Source organism: Melopsittacus undulatus (assembly GCF_012275295.1).
Source record: "Melopsittacus undulatus isolate bMelUnd1 chromosome W unlocalized genomic scaffold, bMelUnd1.mat.Z SUPER_W_unloc_2, whole genome shotgun sequence".
Lineage (NCBI taxonomy): Eukaryota > Metazoa > Chordata > Aves > Psittaciformes > Psittaculidae > Melopsittacus > Melopsittacus undulatus.
The window spans coordinates 61,791-85,020 of NW_022993944.1; the positions used below are offsets into that span (position 1 = coordinate 61,791).

Consider the following 23,230-nt stretch of genomic DNA (forward strand, 5'->3'; position numbering starts at 1 on the left):
TTACTTCATCCTCAAGCCCCCTGCCCACAATTATTGAAGAGCAGTGGGCAGACGCCAAGAGGAGGAGACTTCTGATAATAAATTACTGGACTTAATTATAATGTTCCCTGCCTATATGCAGGGATTATGAATACGTATGTGACTAATGGAATTGTGAAAGTATATAAAGCTGTAGCAAATACTAATAATTTGCGCCTCTGGCTACGGTCATGCACCCAGCGCTATTTGCTTTTGCTTTATTGACTTTGTTCCTTAATAAAACCTTGTTATCTTGTTTAGAGAAGTGAATTCGTATTTCACACGGGGGAGAAAGCGGCTGGGGGCCACTTTCCGGTACTACCGTGGGGACGAAGCCAACCGAAACTGGAGCGGGACTAGGAATGATTGACAGCAGCCGCAGCTAATCAGGGGAGTGGGGGGCGATGTTAAAGCCGACCGGAAGCTGGGCGGGACTAAGAGTGATTGACAAGCGTCGCAGCCAATCAGAGAAGCGGGGGGGCGCCGCCGAAGCAGAGCGTGACCGTACAATGCCGAGTCGAGCCGAGCCGAATAATGGGGGGTAACGGGACTCAGCGGAGGCTAATAGAGGGCAATGGCAGCTGTCAGCTCCACTCGGACCCCATCGAAGTGTTATAAATTGAGACCACAACGGATCATAATCCAATTAGGATTTTATTAATTATAGCAAGTAGAATATGAGCAAAGACAGCGCTGGACGGCAGGGGAGTCTGCGCTCCGCCTACTGCCGTACTAAGCAGTTCAAAAAGCCCTCCCTTATACATCTTTTACTTCCGTGTTCATGACGTAGTTGAGGTACTCTGCGCATGCTTCAGCTGTTGCTAGGGGGTCGACCTCTGCCTCCCGGTGGTCGGTGAGGCCGAAGTAAGAAGTCTTCCTCCTTTGTTCCATAGTTGACCCTTCATTTATGTCCTTATATGGAGTGGTTTGTCTTATTTCTGCCAGTTCCAGGAACATCTTGCAAGCCAGTTTCTGTAACACCTTGTGGTCATCTTATGTTTGCATAAACGGTTTCTGGTTTAATTGGTGTAAGCGATTGTGGTTTATCTTATCTTGCATAAACTGTGTCCGTTAACTGTGTGCATAAGCAATTTCATATCTTTTGTTGTCTAACCTTTATATTGGGCTTAACATATATATATACCTAACATATCTCTTAATAAACAATACCTTATTCTTTAGTTTTTCACAATCCCCCCTTTTCCTTTTTATCCTATTATTGTTTATTAGATGCTGCTTTCATTCTCAGCACTGCAAATAAACCTTTTTCTACAATCCCAACATTTATCAGAACACTCACAGGGTAATACCTCACAATTACAATCAGTGTAGCCCCTACGTGACATAATATATTCACAACAATCTTCATCCTTATCAATAGATACACTCTTATAATTTGCCCCAGACCTCATAGTTAAAATAAGCAGTTTAGCTATGTCAAATCATTCCCTAATAAAGTGTAAAATATAGCATAATATACAAGGCCCAAATATAAGTCCCAAAATCAACATGATAAGCGGTCCTGCTAAAGTGGACAACAAAGTGGTTAGCCAAGGTGAAACATTAAACCAGTTTTCATACCATGACCTGCCCGCCTCACGATCTTTCTTACGTTGATCTAACCTTTTCCGGAGTTCAGACATGGTGTCCTGGACTACTCCAGTATGGTCAGCAAAAGAACAACATTCTTCATTGAGAGCTACACATAACCCTCCTTCTTTTAAGAACAATAGATCTAATCCTAAACAGCAATCACCAAGATTAAATTTTCCACAGACCACTCCTTCTTGAGCCAACAGGCACTCTAAAACCACACGATTCTGATATATTGCAGTTTTCATTTTAGTATTTTGCTTTGCAATTAATCCTAATACATTTTCTGTTTTATTTACTACTATTTCTACCACAGTTTGTGACCTTATAATTCTATTCAACATACATATAGGAGTTCTGTATCCCCAGGATGCATCTTCTGTCCAAGTTGTCAAATCATTATAGATTATTCATTCAGATGGCCACTCATTGTCTTTCCATTTTTGTAGCTCTCTTTTATATTGTTTTCTCCTTAATAAGAAGAAACTAGATCTGATCATTCCTAATATACATGAACCTGTCCAATTTTGGGGTAAAAATGCAAAGGTTTTTTTTATCACAGATTCAATAATATCCATTTGGAGTAGGCCAACTGTTTGGTATGTTAGTTCCATTAGTTCAGCTACTGAATTGGTGATTTATTTCTATGGGATTTCCCCATCTTCCCCAGTCTTTCTTTGCTCTCCTCCACATATAACCCCCTTCACAAAATAAATTTCCTATTGGTTTTACACCATTTTCTAAATTTTGCCAACAACTTTTTCAGATTATACTAGTTTGCAAGATCCATTTTTGTCTCCTTTTGTTTCCTTTTCGATTTTTCCAGATTGTAGGGTCGCTTATATCACTGTCCATTGCCTCCTAGGCCCATCTCTTTCCCTGGTTAGTTCCCCTACAAACATAGCAGTTAGTTACATTCAATGCTTTAGATATATTTTCAGCAAGATTTACAAGGAGATTTTTAGCAACTGTGAGAATTTCATATTGGACTCCAGTTTTTTTTTTTTGATCTTAATACTAATAATCACAGCTGGGTCTTCCCCAGTTCCATATATTTTAAGTCCAGTTTTAGTTACTTGCTTCTGTTTCCAATTTTTTTCAAATCTATGAGAGTTAAATTTATTGGATTGCAGGCACGGGTTGTACAGTTATTGTTTGTTTGCATTCTTGCTATTGAAGCTTGTAAAGTCTTACATTGATAATCACATCCCTAGCCTGCAGTATCCCAGCATACACAAGACCATCCTTTTCTTCCACAGAGGTGTGATGACTGATACCTAGCTGTTTGATTAGGTACATAATCAGGATTTATATGACATTGGTATCCACCTGGGCAAATATATTTTGGTTGGCTACTGTAGTACTGCCTCCACTCTGAACTTCCACTATTAGTATCTAAATCATCATCTATAATATCACATGCATCAAAAATTATTGACAGTGAGGTACTCAAATTGGTTATAACTTCAGAAGGAAGATTAATTGGAATAAGTTATAATGAATTTGTTCTCACTGAGTTTGATTGTATATGCAACTGCCTGTCTTTGTTCCTTTGCATTCATAAAAGGTGTGGTAGACCAGCATTTGAGTGGTTACTCTCCCTTGTCTAGTTGTGGTAATGCATTCACTACAGTTGTTGTGAATGATTTTAGAAGCCACGGCATCTTCCCATATGGTTCCTATCAGAACCGACACCAAAAGAGGTCCGGTCAGGATCATAGTGCTCAGCGGTCACAGCCCCAGGGGTTGCAGCCCTCGGCAGACCTTTTCAGCTGCAGCACCGATTCCCTCCGGTCTTGCCCTCTCTGGTAGGTTAAAGGTATATTCCCCGTCGGCTACTATGGCAGTAGTATTTGACCCACAACAACTGTTCCAACGAAGTGGTAATTTCACACTGAATGCAAAAAGAACTGTAATAGATTTCTCAAAAATTGTTCATGGTCTCTCCTATGAGTAATAATATGCTTCAAACAATTGGGACACTTGGCTCTAATATACAAATTGCAGTGTTTGCATATAGGAGGACATGGACTAATACTGGCCCTTATCCTATGGTTTCTTAAAATAATTTCAACTATATCTTCATTTCTCATATCAGATTTACAGGAGTCAATATGAATTCTCTCAGTTACTTATCCAAGTCCTCTAGAGGGTCAGCTTGGCGTCTCTGGGTTCAGTCACAACTTTCCATTTTTTTTTATGGGTCCTTTTACTCGAGACGCGTGTGTCCACCTTTTTTCAGCAGCTCTTATCGCCGTTTCTGTAGTTAAAAGAACAAGAAATGGTCCCTCCCAACGAGGGGATAAACTCTCTTCTTTTCAGCTTTTATGTAATTCTAGTTCTAATTCATTCACTGCAGCCGCCCCATGGCACTCCCCTCGAGGGCAGTCTCACTTCCAGGGTCCAGATTCCTCATAGCACACACACAGATCCGGTTCCACAGAAGAGCCTACTCCCCCACCTCTGTTCAACATTCCTTCTCCACCAGTTTTAAAGCAACCGCTTTCTTTTTATCCACTTTCCATGTTTCCTCCTTTACTCCCAGTCCACATTTATCCAACAACCCTTCAGTCCCATCTATCAACATGTCTGTTTCCATTTGTTTGCCTATCCCGGCACCCATTCCATGCTCAAACACAGGAGCTGCTCGAGCTCTCTCCTTCTAACATCTTAACTTCTTAACATCTTTCCCCAATATCACAATCTGAACAACATTTCTTTAGCTTTTAGTTTTTCCTGTCCTTTTCCAAAGTCAAAATTAAGGCATCAGGAAGAGGTATATTAATTTTGCACTCTGTCACATCTGCATACATTACTTCATTCCATTTTCCTTATCACCTCAAAAACAACATTAATTATAACAATGTATAATAATTCAAAGTTCCATTTTAGGTCATTTTTCCTGATCTTCTAAAGTGTATGAAGGTCAGCATTGGTTACAATATTTTACCAACGTTTTCTTGTTTACAGAGGCCCCAGAAGACCCTCTCAGTTCTTTCCAATGTGCCAAAATGTAACCCAATGGGCTTTTCTTCAGAATTTCCTTGTCTTGACCGGCTCCCATTTCAGCCAATCTTTTCTAGATCTCTATAGCTTCTCATCCCCAGTGCTCTGCAAATGCACTTATAAAAATGAGAGCACCTACACACAAGTTGTATGATATTCTTAAGGGGGTCAGTACAATAATATCTCTGGGTTCTGAAGATCAGCTCCCCTGTTGTTAGATCATAGTTTCGGTTACAGCAAAATTTCCTTTACAATCATGCCTCTTCAAATTTTCTGATACTTTTTTTTTTTTTTACAAATATTTTCCCAGTTTTCCTTTTTTACCCTCCCAGAGGATCCTCCAGAACTTTTGTGGCTTTTTCCACAAAATAATCATTTTATTTCTGTTCTCAGAGAATTACCGATTGGGTATCTATAATTTAATGGCTGTACACACACAAGAAGATGCACAGGATAAAAAAAAAGCAGCGAGAGGGGCAGCCGGACACTCCCCCTCCGCCCTTTTCTAAGCTGCTCACAGACAGGACACACACAGGGTTACACAGACAGGATAGCGGGAGGGGCAGCCAGGCCCCCCGCTCACAGACAAGACACACAGGTGCAAAAAAATATAGACGCTTCGTCCGTCTCCGGCCGCTCTCCTCGCGGAGACACGGAACCGCGGATTGGGACTCCACACTCGCTTCGTAGCTATGCTACGTCTCAGTCACACAGAAACACAAAGTTACACATGGGATCCCCCACTCACACTATGGTTCTGCTTACCCTCCTCACGGTTCTCAGAATTTGAGATACAGCAGAAACCTGGTGGGTTCGCTTACTCTTCACCTGCCCCCCTAGCAGGTCGGTCCTGGCTCCCAAAACTTGGGATATAGCGAAAACCTGGGCTCACCCGATCCGCCTATACATATTTATTATCTATCCCCGCTTCGTATTATAATGAGCCAGAAGGTCCTTTGCACTTGCGCAGTGCCCCTTCTAATCACGGGCAGGGGTTTCAGGATGAAGTAAATGAGTCTCCCTCTTCTTAACCTTTACACCTTTTAATCTTCAGACATGGACTCAGGGTTAGTCGGCGCCCAGTCTGCTTCTCCTGCCGCTTATTAATAGGACCAAACATTTGTGCTTTTGTCATGGTCTTAAGGCTTGATCGCCCAGTCTGCCTCTCCCTGGCTTATCAGCAGGACCTTTCATCTGCTTTTGTCAGTAGAATTAGCATCTGCTTCTTCCCCTCCAGCAGTAATCAATGCCTTGGCAAGATGGCAATGGCAGGTATTTAGGACAGACAATACTTTTGTTTAAGCATAGGAATTCTTTTAACTCCCTTATACAATTTCTCTGTATTAACTCCCTGTACATTGGTTACCCGTGTATCAGTTCCCCCTTTTTCTATAAAGTGAGTAAATTCTTTTATTCTATTATTTATGACAGACCTATCCATGTTACCTGGAGAAGGCCTTGGTTAAGTATATCTCTGAACCATCCAGTAACTCCTTATCCAATCCACTTCCAACAATTTTAAGCTTTTGCATATTCTCCTGCAGTTTTCCCAGCTTAGTATGGATTGATTCAGAATGGTCAGATTACTTTCATGCAGCACATACCTTTGAAATCCTCAAAACCTTTTCTGCAGGACACCCACTGTATCTTGCAGGATTCAGACCATCAGATGTCTGCTGCCTAAAAACCAAAACTTTTTCTACGAGACACCCACTGTGTCTTGCAGGATCCTAACTACAAGATGCCCACTGCCTCCTGTGATTGTAAACCATAGGACGCCCGCTGCCTCTTGTGCATAAAACCTTTTTGTACAAGACACCCACTGTGTCTTGCGGACCCAAATATCGGGTCGAATTTTTTTCTTTTGCCCATACAGTAATGGACCATTTTTTTCCTTACTCTTTTTTCCTTCCTGGGACGGCTGAATGTCCCAGTACTTTATCATTAACCCCAGGGGACCGTCCGGTGGTGCATCCGGTGGGCTGCTCCCTGCTTTATTCTTAGGATCTCTCCTTGGATCCTTTCCTGGGTTATAATTACGACTCTTACTCTGACCCATTGTCTTATTCCGGGGACCTCTGCCTGGGCCCCCGGGACTGGGAACTCTACTGGGACCCGTCTTCCCTCCCCATATCTTAGTACAATATTCTATCATTTTTTTGCTTATCTTTCCCTAGGGTTCCAGGGAAATCTCTCCAATTATCTAAGGGGTATTCATGTGAGTCGAAGGCTTGCTGCCCTTCGCCCCCCATCTTCTGGAATATCCACAAATATACGCTCACTCGCTCCCCCTTGTTCCTGGCCCAGTCCCTCGCGGGAGATGGAAAACGCAGTACTTAAGGGTCCACACTCGCTTGGTTCAGTATATCGAACCTCTCATTCGTTATATTCCAGGAAACCCAATCCCGCCCGAACGGTAAACCCGCGAACAATTTCGCCGCGAACAATTCCGCTCTGCGAATTTCGCAATATACTTACGCGTCCTGCGTCTTCGTCCGGACTCCCGTGCACAGAATTTTTATGGGATTTTACCGGTTTTTCCTTTGCTCATTATTCTAGAATTTAGGTTCGTCGGTAAGGTTGAGGTACGCTGTTGGTCAAGGGGCCGCGAAATGTCGCGGGGCGCCTCCCCGGAGGACCAAAGCTCACCGTTCCTTATCCGAGTCACGGCACCAGAAATTGTTATAAATTGAGACCATAACGGATCATAATCCAATTAGCATTTTATTAATTATAGCAAGTAGAATATGAGCAAAGACAGCGCTGGACGACAGGGGAGTCTGCGCTCCGCCTACTGCCGTACTAAGCAGTTCAAAAAGCCCTCCCTTATACATCTTTTACTTCCGTGTTCATGACGTAGTTGAGGTACTCTGCGCATGCTTCAGCTGTTGCTAGGGGGTCGACCTCTGCCTCCCGGTGGTCGGTGAGGCCGAAGTAAGAAGTCTTCCTCCTTTGTTCCATAGTTGACCCTTCATTTATGTCCTTATATGGAGTGGTTTGTCTTATTTCTGCCAGTTCCTGGAACATCTTGCAAGCCAGTTTCTGTAACACCTTGTGGTCATCTTATGTTTGCATAAACGGTTTCTGGTTTAATTGGTGTAAGCGATTGTGGTTTATCTTATCTTGCATAAACTGTGTCCGTTAACTGTGTGCATAAGCAATTTCATATCTTTTGTTGTCTAACCTTTATATTGGGCTTAACATATATATATACCTAACATATATCTTAATAAACAATACCTTATTCTTTAGTTTTTCACAGAAGCCACTCCGGTCCCTTCGGGAGGCTGCCACCACCGTTCGGGCGGCTTCAGCTCCTTTCGGTTGCCTTCGGGCGGCTCCGCCCCTTACGGAGGGTTCGGCTTCGCCTCAGCCAATCAGGAGAGTGGGGTGGTGCTGTAGAAGATGGCCGGGACTGTGAGTGAGTGACGTGCTCCATAGCCAATCAGAGGAACGGTGGGGTGGTGGTGTCCGAGCAGGGCGGGACTAAGAGTGATTGACAGGCCCCGCAGCCAATCATACGGGTGGGTGGTGTTGTCGACGAAGACCGGAAGTGGGGTGGGACGAGGCGTAAGTGAAAGGTGCCTCAGCCAATCAGGGATGTGGGGGGGATGCTGCCGAAGCGGGGCATGACGATACCGTGCCGAGCCGGATAATGGGGGGTAAGGGGACTCAGCCGAGGCTCATTGGGGGGCAATGGCAGCTGTCGGCTCCCCTCGGACACCAAACCATGGTTTCACCATCGTGCTCTAGCCAGCAGCTTCTCTCCTCTCACAGCTCACAAAGCCAGGAGAACACCCATCCTGTTGTTCTATGAGCAGCCAACCGCCATCAGCATCACTGCCATGAAGTGTTTCAGCTAAACAGGTACGAAGATGTGAACAGGCAGTGAGACAATTCCCCACCAGCTGTGTTGTCTGCTGACCATCAACACCAATTATATAGCCCACCACGGAGCCCTTCAGGGCCTAGAGCTCTCTCTTAACACCTCCGTTTCCGTCAATGCAGGGTAAAAGAAGCGAGGCTTTCTTGCCACCAATGTGAGATACCAAGGCCTCAGTTCAGTTGCCTGCCTGAAGCCTGTGCTCAAACAGGAGTGGAGGCTGCAGCCCTGCCACTGGCCCCACTGTGGCCATGTCCAGCTCCATCCCTGCCCCGGGCACCCAACCCATCTTAAGAGGCTATCTCGGAGCACCAGCCTCCACCTGAGGAGGGTTGGGGAGACTCTCTTCAGCCTAGAGAGAGGCTACACTCTGCGCCAAGGTGCTTGGTGCGCCCACCTCCCTGCCCAGAGCTGTGCAAGCACAACTCAATCCAGCACTCGGCTGGAGGGCCCTGCACAGGATGGTCTAATACCAGCTATCACATCTTCCATCTTGCTTAGCTTAGGTTTCAGCACAGCTGCTGAGCACCAGTGCTAGGCACCAAACACACCCGTTTAGGAAGTGCTGAGTGATGAGGTGCTAGACCTCAGTGGAAAGTTCGGCCACCATTTCTTTACCCAGCAGATTGACACTGAAGACCAAATGGGGATAAGATCTCCTAGGCAGGAGGAGGAGGTGCTCGGTACAGGAGTCAGCTCAGTGCCTGTGAGTGCCTAAGACACTTACATATCCTCCAGCAATTGAGTTATTTGTGTGTTTATTGGTCACTGAAGTCTGGTTTTGCATCAAGTGCTCTCACCAACTGACCACAAGGAGGTCTGAGTTGCTTGCAGAGGCAAAGAACTGATTACCCAGGCCTGTTCGGTCATGGTGCTCCTTCCTAGGTCTCTGAAAGCTGTAGGGTTTCACCATTTCAGCCGCCTGTAGGAATGACAAAAAAAACATACTTCGAATTCAAAGGTTAAATTCCTTCCAAAGTGCATTTAGATGCAAGCAGAAATTCAGTGACGTATACACAGAATCAACAGTTCAGAGAACTGTTCCTTCTGCAGGCCACACACAGTCACTGTGCACAGGATGGGTTCTGACAACAGCTGGTTTTTATCAGCCAACGAACTCACACTCTTCACATCACCAGTTCTCTTACAGAACATCCTGCAGCCAGTGTGACACAGACTCAGGAGCTACTGCTTACATCTGATGGACTTTGCAGGGTGGCAGAATGCCTGCCTTGAGCAGGAGCCATCTCACGCAGCCCTTAATGGCAAGTTCCTTGTTTTGCACTGGTGTTCCCTCTTTCAGGTGTGTCTGTCTGCTTTACATCCACAGAATCGAACTCTCTCCTGGAATGCATGGCCTTAAAATCAGGTTAATCCTTCCACCCCCCATTGCCCTCGCAAGGAGTGGACAGCTACATGCCTCACTCACTCAATCACTCAGGGTTTCCAGCATGCCTCTGGGATGTAGGAACTCAAATTCATCTCTCTTCCTCAGCTTTGAGCAGGAGCTCCAGGTTTACAAGGCAACCCAAAGGCTCAGAAACCTGCCCAGTTAGAGCCAGAGCACGAGCATGTCCACCAGGTGACATCTGCAAATTCCCCTCCGGGCCTTCACACTGTTCCTCTGTCTCCCAAGCCAGCAGACCTGCTAGAAGAGCTTTTGCCCATAGGTTGTGCTGGGCTTTAGGTTTGGTTGCTGCAATCCCTGATGAGCTCAGAACTAAGCAAAGGGTAATCTTACCTCATTTGCACAGCCTGGCCTAAGGAATCCCATTGTCACAGGATGCCCTCGCTGTCTATGGGGGTTCTTCTCACTGCTACTCCACCCCTCCATTCAAGATGCCTCTATTTAATGCAGACTGTCTGCCGTGTCCTATTGGAACTGTACTTGGAGATATTTTCTCCTAAACTGAGTAAATATAAACAAAGCTTGACAAAGGATGCATCCCAGTTAGAGGCTGACTGAGAAGGCCAGCTCTGTAGACTCACATTCACATTTGTGATCGGCAAAGTAAATAGCTACTTAAATATCTTATTTGCTACGGGATATGCATTATGAAGAGGTAGGAGGAAAGTCTTACCATGTCTCTTACTATTTCAGGTCTCAGAATATCCCACAACTCTAGATAAAGTCTAGAACTTTATCACCATGTCTGTCTCTTTGAACTTGCTCTGTATAACGTCATTTTCTTCTTTGAAGCTCTGTTTTATGCCCTTGCCCTCTGGGTGTTCCTCTGCAAGATAAAGAAGTGGACAGAAACAAGGGTGTATGTAATCAGCTTAGTCTTTGCAGACTGCTTTGTCATCTGCACCTTGCCTTTCATGGCTTATTTGCTCTGGAATAAGTCAGCCCGGGATGAACTCTGCCAGTTTACAGAGACAAGGTATTTCATCAACATGTTAGTGAGTATCTGTGTAATTACATTGACCTCCACTGACCAAAACATTGCCTTAAAACACCCCTTGACAGCCAGGGCCTTCATGTCTCCATCAAAGGGAGCTTCTGGGATAACTGGTGCCACTGTACTGATTTGGCAGAGCCAATCCACCCTCTGTTTCCAGAAGGATACCACCATGCCTGCTGCTCTGAGCCTGCTTTCCATGTTCTTCGTTTTTATGCTTCCATAAACAATCTTGACTTTTTGCTCCACAGAAGCTATCAGGACCCTCAAACGATGCCTGAACACCAATTCACCGGAGGAGAAATGAATCCAGAAAGCTGTTCACATTATTTACACTAATATGTATTTCTAGTATGTTTTCTGCCAGCCCTCTTTGGGTTACTTGCCGGGTTCATAACGGATAGTGTTGGAGCTACCTGTTTCATGCTCAACGTTATTAAGAGCATCTCCTCCATGACAAGGTGTGTTGCCACATCTAACTGCTGCCTGGACAATGTCTGCTATTACTTTGTGACCAAGGAGTTCCATGAAGCCCTTCTACCACCCAAAACCAGCAGTGTAAAAACACATCAAATCCACCCCTTGCAGACACACACTTGCTAAAGGAAAGCCTGGGGTGGAAGGAGGGAGGCAAGAGAGACAAAAAAAAGCAACCCCCCAAAAAAAACCATCTCTGCAACATCAGGATAAGACACCTTCAGTGTTATTGGGATAACTGCTGCTCTTTCTCTCTGGAGAGATCACAGAGCCATAGAACAGTTTGGGTTGGAAAGGACCTTCAAAGCTCATCAAGCCCACCATGCCAGCCACCAGATCAAGTCACGATATAAACAAGGTGGTGCACAGTGTAGGTGTTAAGAGCCACCAGTGCTGCTGAAGGTTTGAGGCAGAGAAAATGGGACCTTCTACAGTACTTGCAATCAACGTAGGTACAGGCGTACCTGCTAAAAAGGGGCAACTCTCTCCAAAGGGTCTGATATTAACTTGAATTTTGTCCTTCTGTCCTCAGTGACTTGACTCCAGCTTTGACTATGGTCTTTGATCACTGTATCGCAGCTTCAAGAGGGAGAGCCGTGTGGGATGGAGAATAGATGCTAAGGCCACTGTTTCCACCATGCACTTATTTGTACATAACATGCAATTAAACACAGGAAACTGAGCACCCACACAGCAGTACACAAATCTACTTCTGCTGCTGCTATATAAATGGCCACTTAAAAACAAGAAAAAACCCATGTACTACAATGCCAAACCTAATACATCTGTGCTGCTCACACCAAACCATACACTGGGAGCTTCCTGCTAGCCTGTACCACTTCAAAGCTTGCAGCTTTTACCATGATATTATGATATTAACTTGAATTTTTGCACTGACTGCTAGGAAAGCAAAAAAAATGAAGCATTCTAAGCAAGTGATAATAAAGCTATTTCATAGTATCATATCTATAAATAAATATGCATTCATCACCATAGTACATCAGAGTCCTCTATAATAGGCAGGAAAGTACCAAGTCCCCAGCTCCCCATCCCCCTCTGAGTATGGACACTCACTGCAGGGGCACCTCTCCAGCTCACAGGGCAATTCTGCTTTCGGAGGCAGCCTCCCGAAAGGATGCAGCTGATACAGGGGTAACCAATGTACAGGGGGGTAACGCAGAGAAAAATGTACAAGGGGGCTAAAAGGATTCCTTTGCTTAGACGGGGGTGTTGTCTCTTGTGAAGTACCTGACATACCGGGGCATTAACTACTGATAAGCCAGGGAGAAGCAGACTGGACGACTGTGGGAATTCTTAAAGAGCCAAGGCCACGTAGTGAGCGATCCCGATACCCTGAGCCTTATTACTCTAAAGTAAGAAGATTCTTGGCAGGCATAAGCAAGGTCAGTTGTCTTGTTATACCTCTGTAATTTTCCACTGAAAACGTGCAGAGAATGATCTCTGCCAAGGTTGTAGTTTCCCACTGTATTTTTAGAGTAAGGTATTTAATCACAATTATAACAAGTTGTAAACATTAGCTCTGTAAACGATAGTAACCTCTAGACTAACCAATTAGAGTTCAGTATCCAAGGCTATTACGTAAGGGCGTAAGGGTATAAGAAGAGCACTGTATCGAATAAAGTGGGACAATAGTTTGATCACGTTGATCGTCTCCGCGTTGTCCGGGACTCCTGCGTCGACAAGTGGCGCCCAAAAAGGGACCCTCAGATCGGTAACCTTCACAGAGGGTTTGAAGTCCGATCAGGAACGAGGGGGTAGGAGCCGGCCGAAATCGGCGCTGCTCCGGCTCTGCGGAAGTCAGCGAGCGGCAAAGTTGGAATCTCACCCTGATCAGGTGAGCGGCCGGGGAGGAGATGGGGCACTCGCTATCCAAAGATGAACAGGCGGTAATGAAGCTCCTCCAACATTTTCTCTCTAAGAGAGGACTAGAATACGATAGTGTCGCCTTACAACGGCTGTTAAAATGGTCCCGAGACCGTGGTCTTCTGCTCACTGTGCAGGCAGCGTTTGAAGTTTCTGAATGGGAACGTATAGGACAGACGCTGTGGGACAAGATCAGTAAGGGTACCGTACTCGGAGGTAGAAGCCTCGGAACGGAGCCTATGCTAAAAAGATTGTTGCTCTGGAGTAAGGAGTTAATTGTGGGAGTCGGCGAAGCCTTTAATCTCGAGACTTGGGAAAAAATTACTAAGGAGGAAGCCTCTGATTTATGGATGTTTTCCGTCCTTCTTAAGGTGAAGGGAACAACCTTTAAAGAGACAGACTTGAAGTTAATACTGAAATGGTTGACGACGCATTACCCAGAGATTGATGAGTCTACCGGACTTGAGATCTCTTTGTGGAATGAGGCCACGAAAGACAAGGACACTGTGAAAAGTTTGTTAGTCATTTGGAGAACTGTTTTAGAGACGTTTAAGTCAAAAAATGAGATCACGGAGACCAGCGCGGCCCCCCTCCTCGAACCTCCGCCGGTTGCCGCTGCGGCAGCGAAGACTGAGGACGGGGATGAAGACAATCATTTCGACCCAGGTCCTGTTGACCCCTACAAGGAGCCTGTGCACGTTCATCAGTTGGCTGTTGCTGCTCCTGAGATTCTGATGCCTGATAATGCCGATGCTGACCTGGATAGTCCTTTTGACCTGGAGCCTATTCATCCGGAAAAGAAGCCTGATTTATATCCCCCAGATGCTCATGATAAATGGGCAGCTGTAAAGGGAGAAGCGAGACGGGTGGGGGATGCAGATGTATTGCACGGTTTCCCGTGGTGTGTGTGCTTCCCACCCGAGATGGGAAGGTCTCTCGTATGCTCTTATCAGGGGTATCGGGCATAATGTGTCAGACCGTAGGCTTGGGACCCCATATACAACTCCTTTGATACAGTCTCTCTGTGATACTCATGTACAAGAAGTTGGTGAATATAAGTATGTCCATGTTTCTATCAACCCTTGGAAACGCTTATAGTTATGGCTTGCCACTTCTTCTAACATAGGCTGGCCACCTGTGTCGGAACGAGTGTGCATTTTGGTCAGTATAAAAGCCCTCATGCGACGTGAGGGAGGCAGAACCTCTGCGGGGACGCCCGCTAAGGCTGAGCCTGCCACCTTGCACTGTGAAGATGCTTCTCGGAGCTGGTTTCCTGATAGTCTTCACGAAGTCCTTGTGCCACATTCTGTATGTGGGACCGTGTAGTGGGAGCAATGATTGTCTGGATTTTGTGTTTCAAATATTGTAGTTGGGTGAAGTGTGCTTGTGGGATCCCAAGCGTGTGTGTAGGTGTGTGATGAGGGCAGACAGTGTTCTGTACATTTTTTGTTGTCGGGTTCATGTAAAAGTTTTTAACGGGTAGCAGTTTAACATTTCGGACAAGAAAGGGTTAATGCAAAAGTGCAGCAGGTTTTTATGGTTGCTGCTGCTGAGAAGGCAGGCAGCTGTAGCTGCCGCCGAGCAGGCTGTGCAAAACAGGGTGAGCGACTTCTGAAAAAAGTTTGGTACCCGTGTTCAGATGAAGCTGTCCTCCAATTCGGCTCCCAGTGCCCCCCCGGTGAAACGGCCGGGATGGACACTGGAGACGAGGAGTGGGAAAAAGAAAAGTATTGGGACAGTTTGTAACCTGGGGGTAAATCCAAGACTTGGAGGAGCAGTTCAGTTGAAACGAGAACTGCTAGCAGAAAAAGCGAGAGGGGTAGTGCAACCACAAGCTTTATTAGCCGTCACCTAAGCAGTTAATTTCTGCAGCTGTTTCACATTCCGTTTACATCAGAATGCTTCTGCTTTAAGGAATCACGGGTTGGAATAAAGATATTATTAAAGGTGTTTTAATGTTACTAACATTTCTAATCCTACTTTGAATGATTATTCCTTGTATCTTACAATGTATACAACGTACTATAGAAAAAGCTGTAAAGGGTATCGGGATCGCTCAAAAACAAAAAGGGGGATTTGTGGGAATTCTTAAAGAGCCAAAGCCACGTAGTGAGGGATCCCGATACCCTGAGCCTTATTATTCTAAAGTAAGAAGATTCTTGGCAGGCATAAGCAAGGTCAGTTGTCTTGTTATGCCTCTGTAATTTTCCACTGAAAACGTGCAGAGAATGATCTCTGCCAAGGTTGTAGTTTCCCACTGTATTTTTAGAGTAAGGTATTTAATCACAATTATAACAAGTTGTAAACATTAGCTCTGTAAACGATAGTAATCTCTAGACTAACCAATTAGAGTTCAGTATCCAAGGCTGTTACATAAGGGTGTAAGGGTATAAGAAGAGCCCTGTATCGAATAAAGTGGGGCAATCGTTTGATCACATTGGTCGTCTCCGTGTTGTCTGGGACTCCTGCGTCGAAATCTTACTACTTCTCTCGTCTTTTCCTTACTTATTCTCTCCTCACCTCTCCTCCCTTCTCTTCTCTTCCTTGCTACTCTCCTCTCGTCTCCTGTCCTCTCTCTTCTCGTCTCCTGTCCTCTCTCTTCTCGTCTCCTGTCCTGTCTCCTCATCTCTCCTCCTCTCCTCTCTTCTCCGCTCCTCCCTTAGTTCTCCTCTTCTCCTGAGTTCTCTCGTTCTCTCTTCTACTCTCGTCTTTTCCTTACTTCTCTCTTCTCTTCTCTTCCTTGCTTCTCTCCTCTCCTCTCATCTTCTCTCCTCCCTTACTTCTCTCCTCTCCACCTGGCTTCTCTCGTTCTCTCTTCTATTATCGTCTTTTCCTTACTTCTCCTGTCCTCTCTTCTCTTCCTTGTTTCTCTCCTCTCCTCTCCTCTCTTCCCTTCCTTGCTTCTCCTCTCCTCTCTTCTCTTCCTTACTTCTCCTCTCTTCTCCTTTCTTCCTTAGTTCTCCACTCTTCCTTTTCGCTCATCTCCTCTCCTCTCTTCCTTACTTCTCCTCTTCTCTTCCTTACTTCTCCTCTTCTCTTCCTTACTTCTCCTCTTCTCCCCTCCTCTCTTCCTTACTTGCCCTCTCCTCTCCTGTCTTCCTTATTTCCCCTCTCCTCAACTTTCCTCCATTCCTTACTTCTCCTCTCCTCTCTTCTCTTCCTTGCTTCTCCTCTCCTCTCTTCCTTAATTCTCCTCTCTTCCCTTTTTCTCCTCTCCTCTCCTCTACTCTCTTCTAATCCTTACTTGTCCTCTCTTCTCCGCTCCTCTCTTCCCTTTTTCTCCACTCCTCTCCTCTCCTCTCTTCTCCTCTATTCATTACTTCTCCTGTCATCTCCACTCTTTGTTTCCTTGCTTCTCCTCTTCACTCCTCTCTTCTTTTCCTTACTTCTCCTCTATTCTCCTCTTTTCCCCTATCTTCTATTCCTTACTTCTCCTCTCCTCTCTTCTAGTCCGTCCTTCTCCTCTCTTATCCACTCCTCTCTTCCTTACTCTTCTCTCCTCCTTACTTCTTATCCCCTCTCCTCTCTTCTCTTCTACTCTCTTCCTTAGTTCTCCCCTCCTCTTCTCTCATCTCCTGTCCTATCTTCTCTTCCTTATTCTCGTCTCCCGTCTTTTTTTACTTCTCCTGTCCTCTCCATTCTTCCTTTTTCTACTCTCCTCTCCTCTCTACTCCACTCTTGTGTTCCTTACTTCTCCTCTCCTCTCTTCTAGTCCTTACTTCTCCGCTCCACTCGTCCTTACTTCTCCTCTCCTCACCTGTCCTCTCCTTTACTCTGCTCTGTCCATTTTTTCTCCTCTCCTCTCTTCCTTACTTCTCCTGTCCTCTCCACTCTTCACTTCCTTGCTTCTCCTCTCCTCTCTTCTCTTCCTTACTTCTTCTCTATTCTCCTCTTTTCTATTCCTTACTTCGCCTCTTCTCTCCTCTCTTCTCTTCCTTCTTTCTCTTCTCCTCTCTTCCTTACTCCTCCTCTCTTCTTTGCTCCTCTCTTCTTTACTTCTGTCCTCTATTCCTTACTTCTCTTCTCTTCTTTGCTCCTCTTTTCTTTACTTCTCTCCTCTATTCCTTACTTCTCCTCTCCTCTCCTCTATTCCTTACTTCTCCTCTCTTCTTTGCTCCTCTCTACTTCTCTCCTCTATTCCTTACTTCTTCTCTCCTCCTTACTTCTTCTCCCCTCACCTCTCTTCTTCTCTACATTCTTCCTTAGTTCTCCTCTTTCTCTTCCTTATTTCACCTGTCGTCTCCTATCTTCCTTAGTTCTCCTCTCGTGTCCTCTCTCTTCCTTACTTCTCCTCTCTTCCTTAGTTCTCCTCTCCTCTTTTCCTTATTTCCACTCTCCTCACCACTCCTCTCTTCTCCTCTCTTCCCTTCCTTACTTCTCCTCTCTTCTTCTCTCCTTTCTTTCTTGCTTCTCCTCTCCTCTCTTCTCTTCCTGACCTCTCCTCTCTTCTCCTCTCTTCCTTACTTCATTTCTCCTCTCTTCTCTTCCTTACTTCTCCTCTCCTCTTTTCTCTTCCTTATTTCTACTCTCCTCACCTCTCATCTCTTCTCCTCTCTTCTCTTCCTTACTTCTCTCTTCTCTTCCTTACTTCTCCTCTCCTCTTCTGTCCTTTCTTCCTTGCTTCTCCTCTCGTCTCTTCTCTTCCTGACTTCTCCTCTCTTCTCCGCTCCCTCTTCCTTACTTCTGCTCTCCTCTCGTCTCCTCTCCTCTACTCATTACTTCTCCTCTCTTTTTTACTTCTCCTCTACTCTCCACTCTTTCTTGCTTCTCCTCTCTTCTCCTCTCTTCTATTCCTTACTTCTGCTCTCCTCTGTTCTAGTCACAGAATCACAGAATCCCGAGGGTTGGAAGGGACCTCAAAAGATCATCTAGTCCAACCCCCCTGCAAGAGCAGGGTAACCTAGAGTACATCACACAGGAACTTGTCCAGGCGGGCCTTGAATATCTCCAACGTAGGAGACTCCACAACCTCCCTGTGTAACCTGTTCCAGTGCTCTGTCACTCTTACAGTAAAGAAGTTCTTCTGATGTTAACGTGGAACCTCCTATGCTCCAGTTTACACCCATTGTCCCTTGTCCTATCACTGGATATCACTGTAAAAAGCCTAGCTCCATCATCCTGACACCCACCCTTTACATATTTTAAACACTGATGAGGTCACCCCTCAGTCTCCTCTTCTCCAAGCTAATGAGACTCAGCTCCCTAGCCTCTCCACATAAGGGAGGTGTTCCACTCCCTTCATCATCTTTGTGGCTCTGCGCTGGACTCTTTCAAGCAATTCCCTGTCCTTCTTGAACTGAGGGGCCCAGAACTGGACGCAGTATTCCAGATGCGGCCTCACCAAGGCAGAGTAGAGGGGGAGGAGAGCCTCTCTTGCCCTACTAACCACACCCTTTCTAATGCACCCTAGGATGCCATTTGCCTTCTTGGCCACAAGGGCACATTGCTGGCTCATGGTCATCCTCCCATCCACCAGGACCCCCAGGTCCCTTTCCCCTTCACTACTTTCCAGCAGGACAACCCCCAACCTGTACTGGTACATGGGGTTGTTCTTCCCCAGATGCAAGACTCTACACTTGCCCTTGTTGAATTTCATCAAGTTTCTCCCTGCCCAACTTTCCAGCCTGTCCAGGTCTCGCTGAATGGCAACACAACTTTCTGGTGTGTCAGCCACTCCTCCCAATTTAGTGTCATCAGCGAACTTGCTGAGGGTACACTCAGTTCCCTCATCCAGGTCGTTGATGAAAATATTAAACAGCACTGGTCCCAGCACCGACCCCTGAGGGACTCCAGTAGTCACAGACCTCCAGCTAGATTCTGTGCCATTGACCACAACTCTCTGCCTTCTTCCTTTCAACCAGTTCTTGATGCTCCTCACTACCTGATCGTCAAGTACACACTTTCTTAGCTTATCTATGAGAATGCTGTGGGAGACAGTATCAAATGCCTTACTGAAATCAAGAAAAAACTTACTTCTCTGCTCTTATCCGCTCCTCTCTTTCTTACTTCTCCTGTCCTCTCCTCCTTACTTCTTCTCCCCACTACTCTCTTCTCTTCTACTCTCTTCCTTAGTTCTCCTCTCCTCTTCTCTCATCTCCTGTCCTCTCTTCCTTATTTCTCCTCTCGTCTCCTCTCTTCTCTTCCTTACTTCTATCATCTAATCTCCTTTCTTTCTTGCTTCTCCTCTCCTCTCTTCCTTTCCTAGCTTCTCCTCTCCTCTCTTCCTTTCCTAGCTTCTCCTCTCCTCTCTTCTCTTCCTTACTTCTCCTCTCCTCACCACTCCTCTTCCTTACTTCTCCTCTCCTCACCACTCCTCTCTTCTGCTCTCTTCTATTCCTTACTTATCCTCTCATCTCCACTCTTTTAGTCCTTACTTCTCCTCTCTTCTCTGCTACTCTCTTAATTGTCTTCTTCTCTCTTCCTTGCCTCTCCCATCGTATCTTCTTCTATCTTCTCCTCTCGTATTTTCCTAACTTTCCCTCCCCTCATCTCTCCTCTCTTCTATTCCTTTCTTCTCTCCTCTCTTCCCTTCCTTGCTTCTCCACTCCTCTCTTGTAATCTTTACTTCTCCTCTCTTCATCGCTCCTCTCTTCCTTACTACACCTCTCTTCCTTACTTCTCCTCTCCTCTCGTCTCCTGCCCCCTCCTCTCTTCTATGCCTTACTTCTAGTCTCCTCTCCTCTATTCCTTACTTTTACCCTCCTCTCCTCTATTCCTTACTTTTACCCTCCTCTCCTCTAGTCTCCTCTCTTCTAATCCTCACTTATCCACTCTCCCTTAGTTCCCCTCTCCTCTTTTCTCCTTTCTTCCTTACTTCTCCTCTCCTCTCTTCTCTTCCTTACTTGCCCTCACCTCTCTTCCTTACTTCTCCTCTCCTCTCTTCTCCTCTACTCTATTACTTATTTCTCCTCTTATCTCCTCTCCTATTGTCTCTTCCTTATTTCTCCTCTCGTATCCTCTCTTCTCTTCCTTACTTCCCCTCTCCTCTAATCTCCTTTCTTTCTTGCTTCTACTCTCCTCTCTTCCTTACTTCTCCTCTCTTCACCTCTCCTTTCTTCTCCTCTCTTCTCTTCCTTACTTCACCTCTCCTCTCCTCTCTTATAGTCCTTACTTCTCATCTCTTCTCCGCTCCTGTCTTCCTTACTTCTCCTCTCCTCTCCTCTATTAATTACTTATCCACTGCTTTCTTCCTTACTTCTCCTGTCCTCTCCACTCTTCCTTGCTTCTCCTCTCTTGTCTTCCTCACCTCTCCTCTCGTCTCCTCTCTTCCTTATTTCTCCCCACGTGTCTTCTCCCTTCCTTACTTCTCCTCCCTTAGTTCTTCTCTCTTCTCCTTTCTTCCGTACTTCTCCTCTCCTCTCTTCCTTACTTCCCCTCTTATCTAATCTCCTTTCTTTCTTGCTTCTACTCTCCTCTCTTCTCTTCCTTACTTCTCCTCTCCTCACCTCTCCTCTCTTCTCCCCTCTTCTCTTCCTTACTTCACCTCTCCTCTCTTATAGTCCTTACTTCTCATCTCTTCTCCGCTCCTGACTTCCTTACTTCTCCCCTCCTCTATTCATTACTTATCCACTCCTTTCTTCCTTACTTCTCCTGTCCTCTCCACTCTTCCTTTCTTCTCCTATTTTGTCTTCCTCACCTCTCCTCTCGTCTCATCTCTTCCTTATTTCTCTTCTCGTGTCTTCTCTCTTCCTTACTTCTCACCCTTCCTTAGTTCTTCTCTCTTCTCCTTTCTTCCTTACTTCTCCTCTCCTCTCTTCCTTACTTCAACTCTCATCACCTTTCTTCCTTATTTCTACTCTCCTCACATCTCCTCTCTTCCTTACTTCTCCTCTCCTCTTCTCTCCTTTCTTCCTTGCTTCTCCTCTCCTCTCTTCTCTTCCTGACCTCTCCGCTCTTCTCCTCTCTTCCTTACTTCACCTCTCCTCTCCTCTCTTATAGTCCTTAATTCTCCTCTCTTCTCTGCTCATCTCTTCCTTACTTCTGCTCTCCTCTCTTCTCCTCATTACTTCTCCTCTCCTCTGCTTTTTACTTCTACCCTCCTCTCCACTCTTTCTTGCTTATCCAGTCGTCTCTTCCTTTCTCCTCCTCTCCTCTCTTCTTCTCTCTTCTATTCCTTAATTCTGCTCTCCTCTCTTCTTGTCCTTACTTCTCCTCTCTTATCCGCTCCTGTCTTCCTTACTTGTCCTGTCCCCTCTTCTTTACTTCTCCTCTAATGTCCTTTTTTTCTTGCTTCTCCTCTCCTCTCTTCTCTGCCTTACTTCTCCTCTCTTCCTTACTTCTCTCCTCACCTCTCCTCTTTTCTGCTCTCTTCTATTCCTTACTTCTCCTCTCTTCTCCGCTCCTGTCTTCCTTACTTCTCCTCTCTTCTTTTCTCCTCTCCTCTCTTCTAGTCCTCACTTCTCCTCTCCTCTCTTCTAGTCCTTACTTCTCTGCCGCGGCCAGGTGGAGGGGAGAAAACACCGATACGATGTAGGTTCACAAAATGCTCCGTTTATTGATTACAAGGCTGCTCTTCATATACTGTCTTACACGCGATCACGCATTACTTGATTGGCTGCTTCACTTTGCCCACGAGAGATACACGCTCCCCTTTACCTCTCCTGATTGGTTTCACACCTTCGCTTCAGCTTAGTGTTACATCATGCTTTTGCAATTACTGGCATCTTGTTATTGCATTCCTGTTTTGCTGATCTTGACACTTCTTCTTTTAACCTGGGGTCATAAGTTCACTTTCTCACAGCTTGCTGTAAGCCTGTTCAAGCGCCCATGCTCGACCCCCAACACTTCTCCTTGCCTCTCTTCTAGTCCTTACTTCTCTCTCAGTGGAGGACTGGACTTTGGTGCTGGTTTCTTTCAGTGGATGACTGGACATTGGGGTGTTTGTTTTAGTCAGTGGGGGACTGGACTTTGGGGTGTTATTTTAGTGGGGAACTGGACTTTGGGTTGGAGTTTGTTTCAGTGGAGGATTGGTCTTTGGGGTGGTCTCTGTTTCAGTAGAGGACTGTATTTTGGGGTGTTTGTTTCAGTGGATGACTGGACTTTTGGGTCTGTTTTATTCGAGGACTGGACTTTGGGGTGTTTGTTTCAGTGGATGACTGGAATTTGGGGTGTTAATTTCTTTGGAGGACTGGACTTTGGGTTGGAGTTTGTTTCGGGGGATGATTGGACTTTGAGGTGTTTTTGTGGAGGATTGGACTTTGGGGTGTTTGTTTCAGTGGAGGACTGGACTTTGGGGTGTTTGTTTCTGTGAAGGACTGGACTTTGGAGTGCATGTTTATTTCAGTGGAGGAGAGTGGATGAGTGGAGGACTCTCCTCTCCTCTCCTATATTTTCTTCCTTATTTCTTCTCTCATCTCCTCTCTTCCTCATCTCTCCTCTTGTCTCATCTCTTCTCTTCCTTACTTCTCCTATCTTCTCTTCCTTACTTCCCCATTCATATAATCTCCTTTCTTTCTTGCTTCTACTCTCCTCTCTTCTCTTCCTTACTTCACCTCTCCTCTCTTATAGTCCTTACTTCTCATCTCTTCTCCGCCCCTGTCTTCCTGACACCTCCTCTCCTCTATTCATTACTTCTCCACTCCTCTCTTCCTTACTTCTCCACTCCTCTCCACTCTTCCTTGCTTCTACTCTCTTGACTTCCTCACCTCTCTTCTCTTCTTCTCTTCTCTTCTCTTCTCTTCTCTTCTCTTCTCTTCTCTTCTCTTCTCTTCTCTTCTCTTCTCTTCTCTTCTTCTCTTCTCTTCTTTCTCTTCTCTTCTCTTCTCTTCTCTTCTCTTCTCTTCTCTTCTCTTCTCTTCTGTATTTCACCTCTCGTCTCCTCTCTTCCTTATTTCTCCTCTCGTGTCCTCTCTCTTCCTTACTTCTCCTCTGTTCCTTAGTTCTCTCTTCTCCTTTCTTCCTTGCTTCTCTCCTCTCTTCCTTACTTCTGCTCTTCTCTCCTCTCTTCCTTATTTTACTCTCCTCACCT

The 23,230-nt window shown here is 45.6% G+C and overlaps 1 pseudogene; it reads left to right on the forward strand.

Annotated features, from left to right (window-relative positions):
• Positions 1–10,630: 10,630 nt before the first annotated feature.
• Positions 10,631–12,289, forward strand: LOC117438206 (G-protein coupled receptor 35-like; annotated as a pseudogene).
• Positions 12,290–23,230: the final 10,941 nt, after the last annotated feature.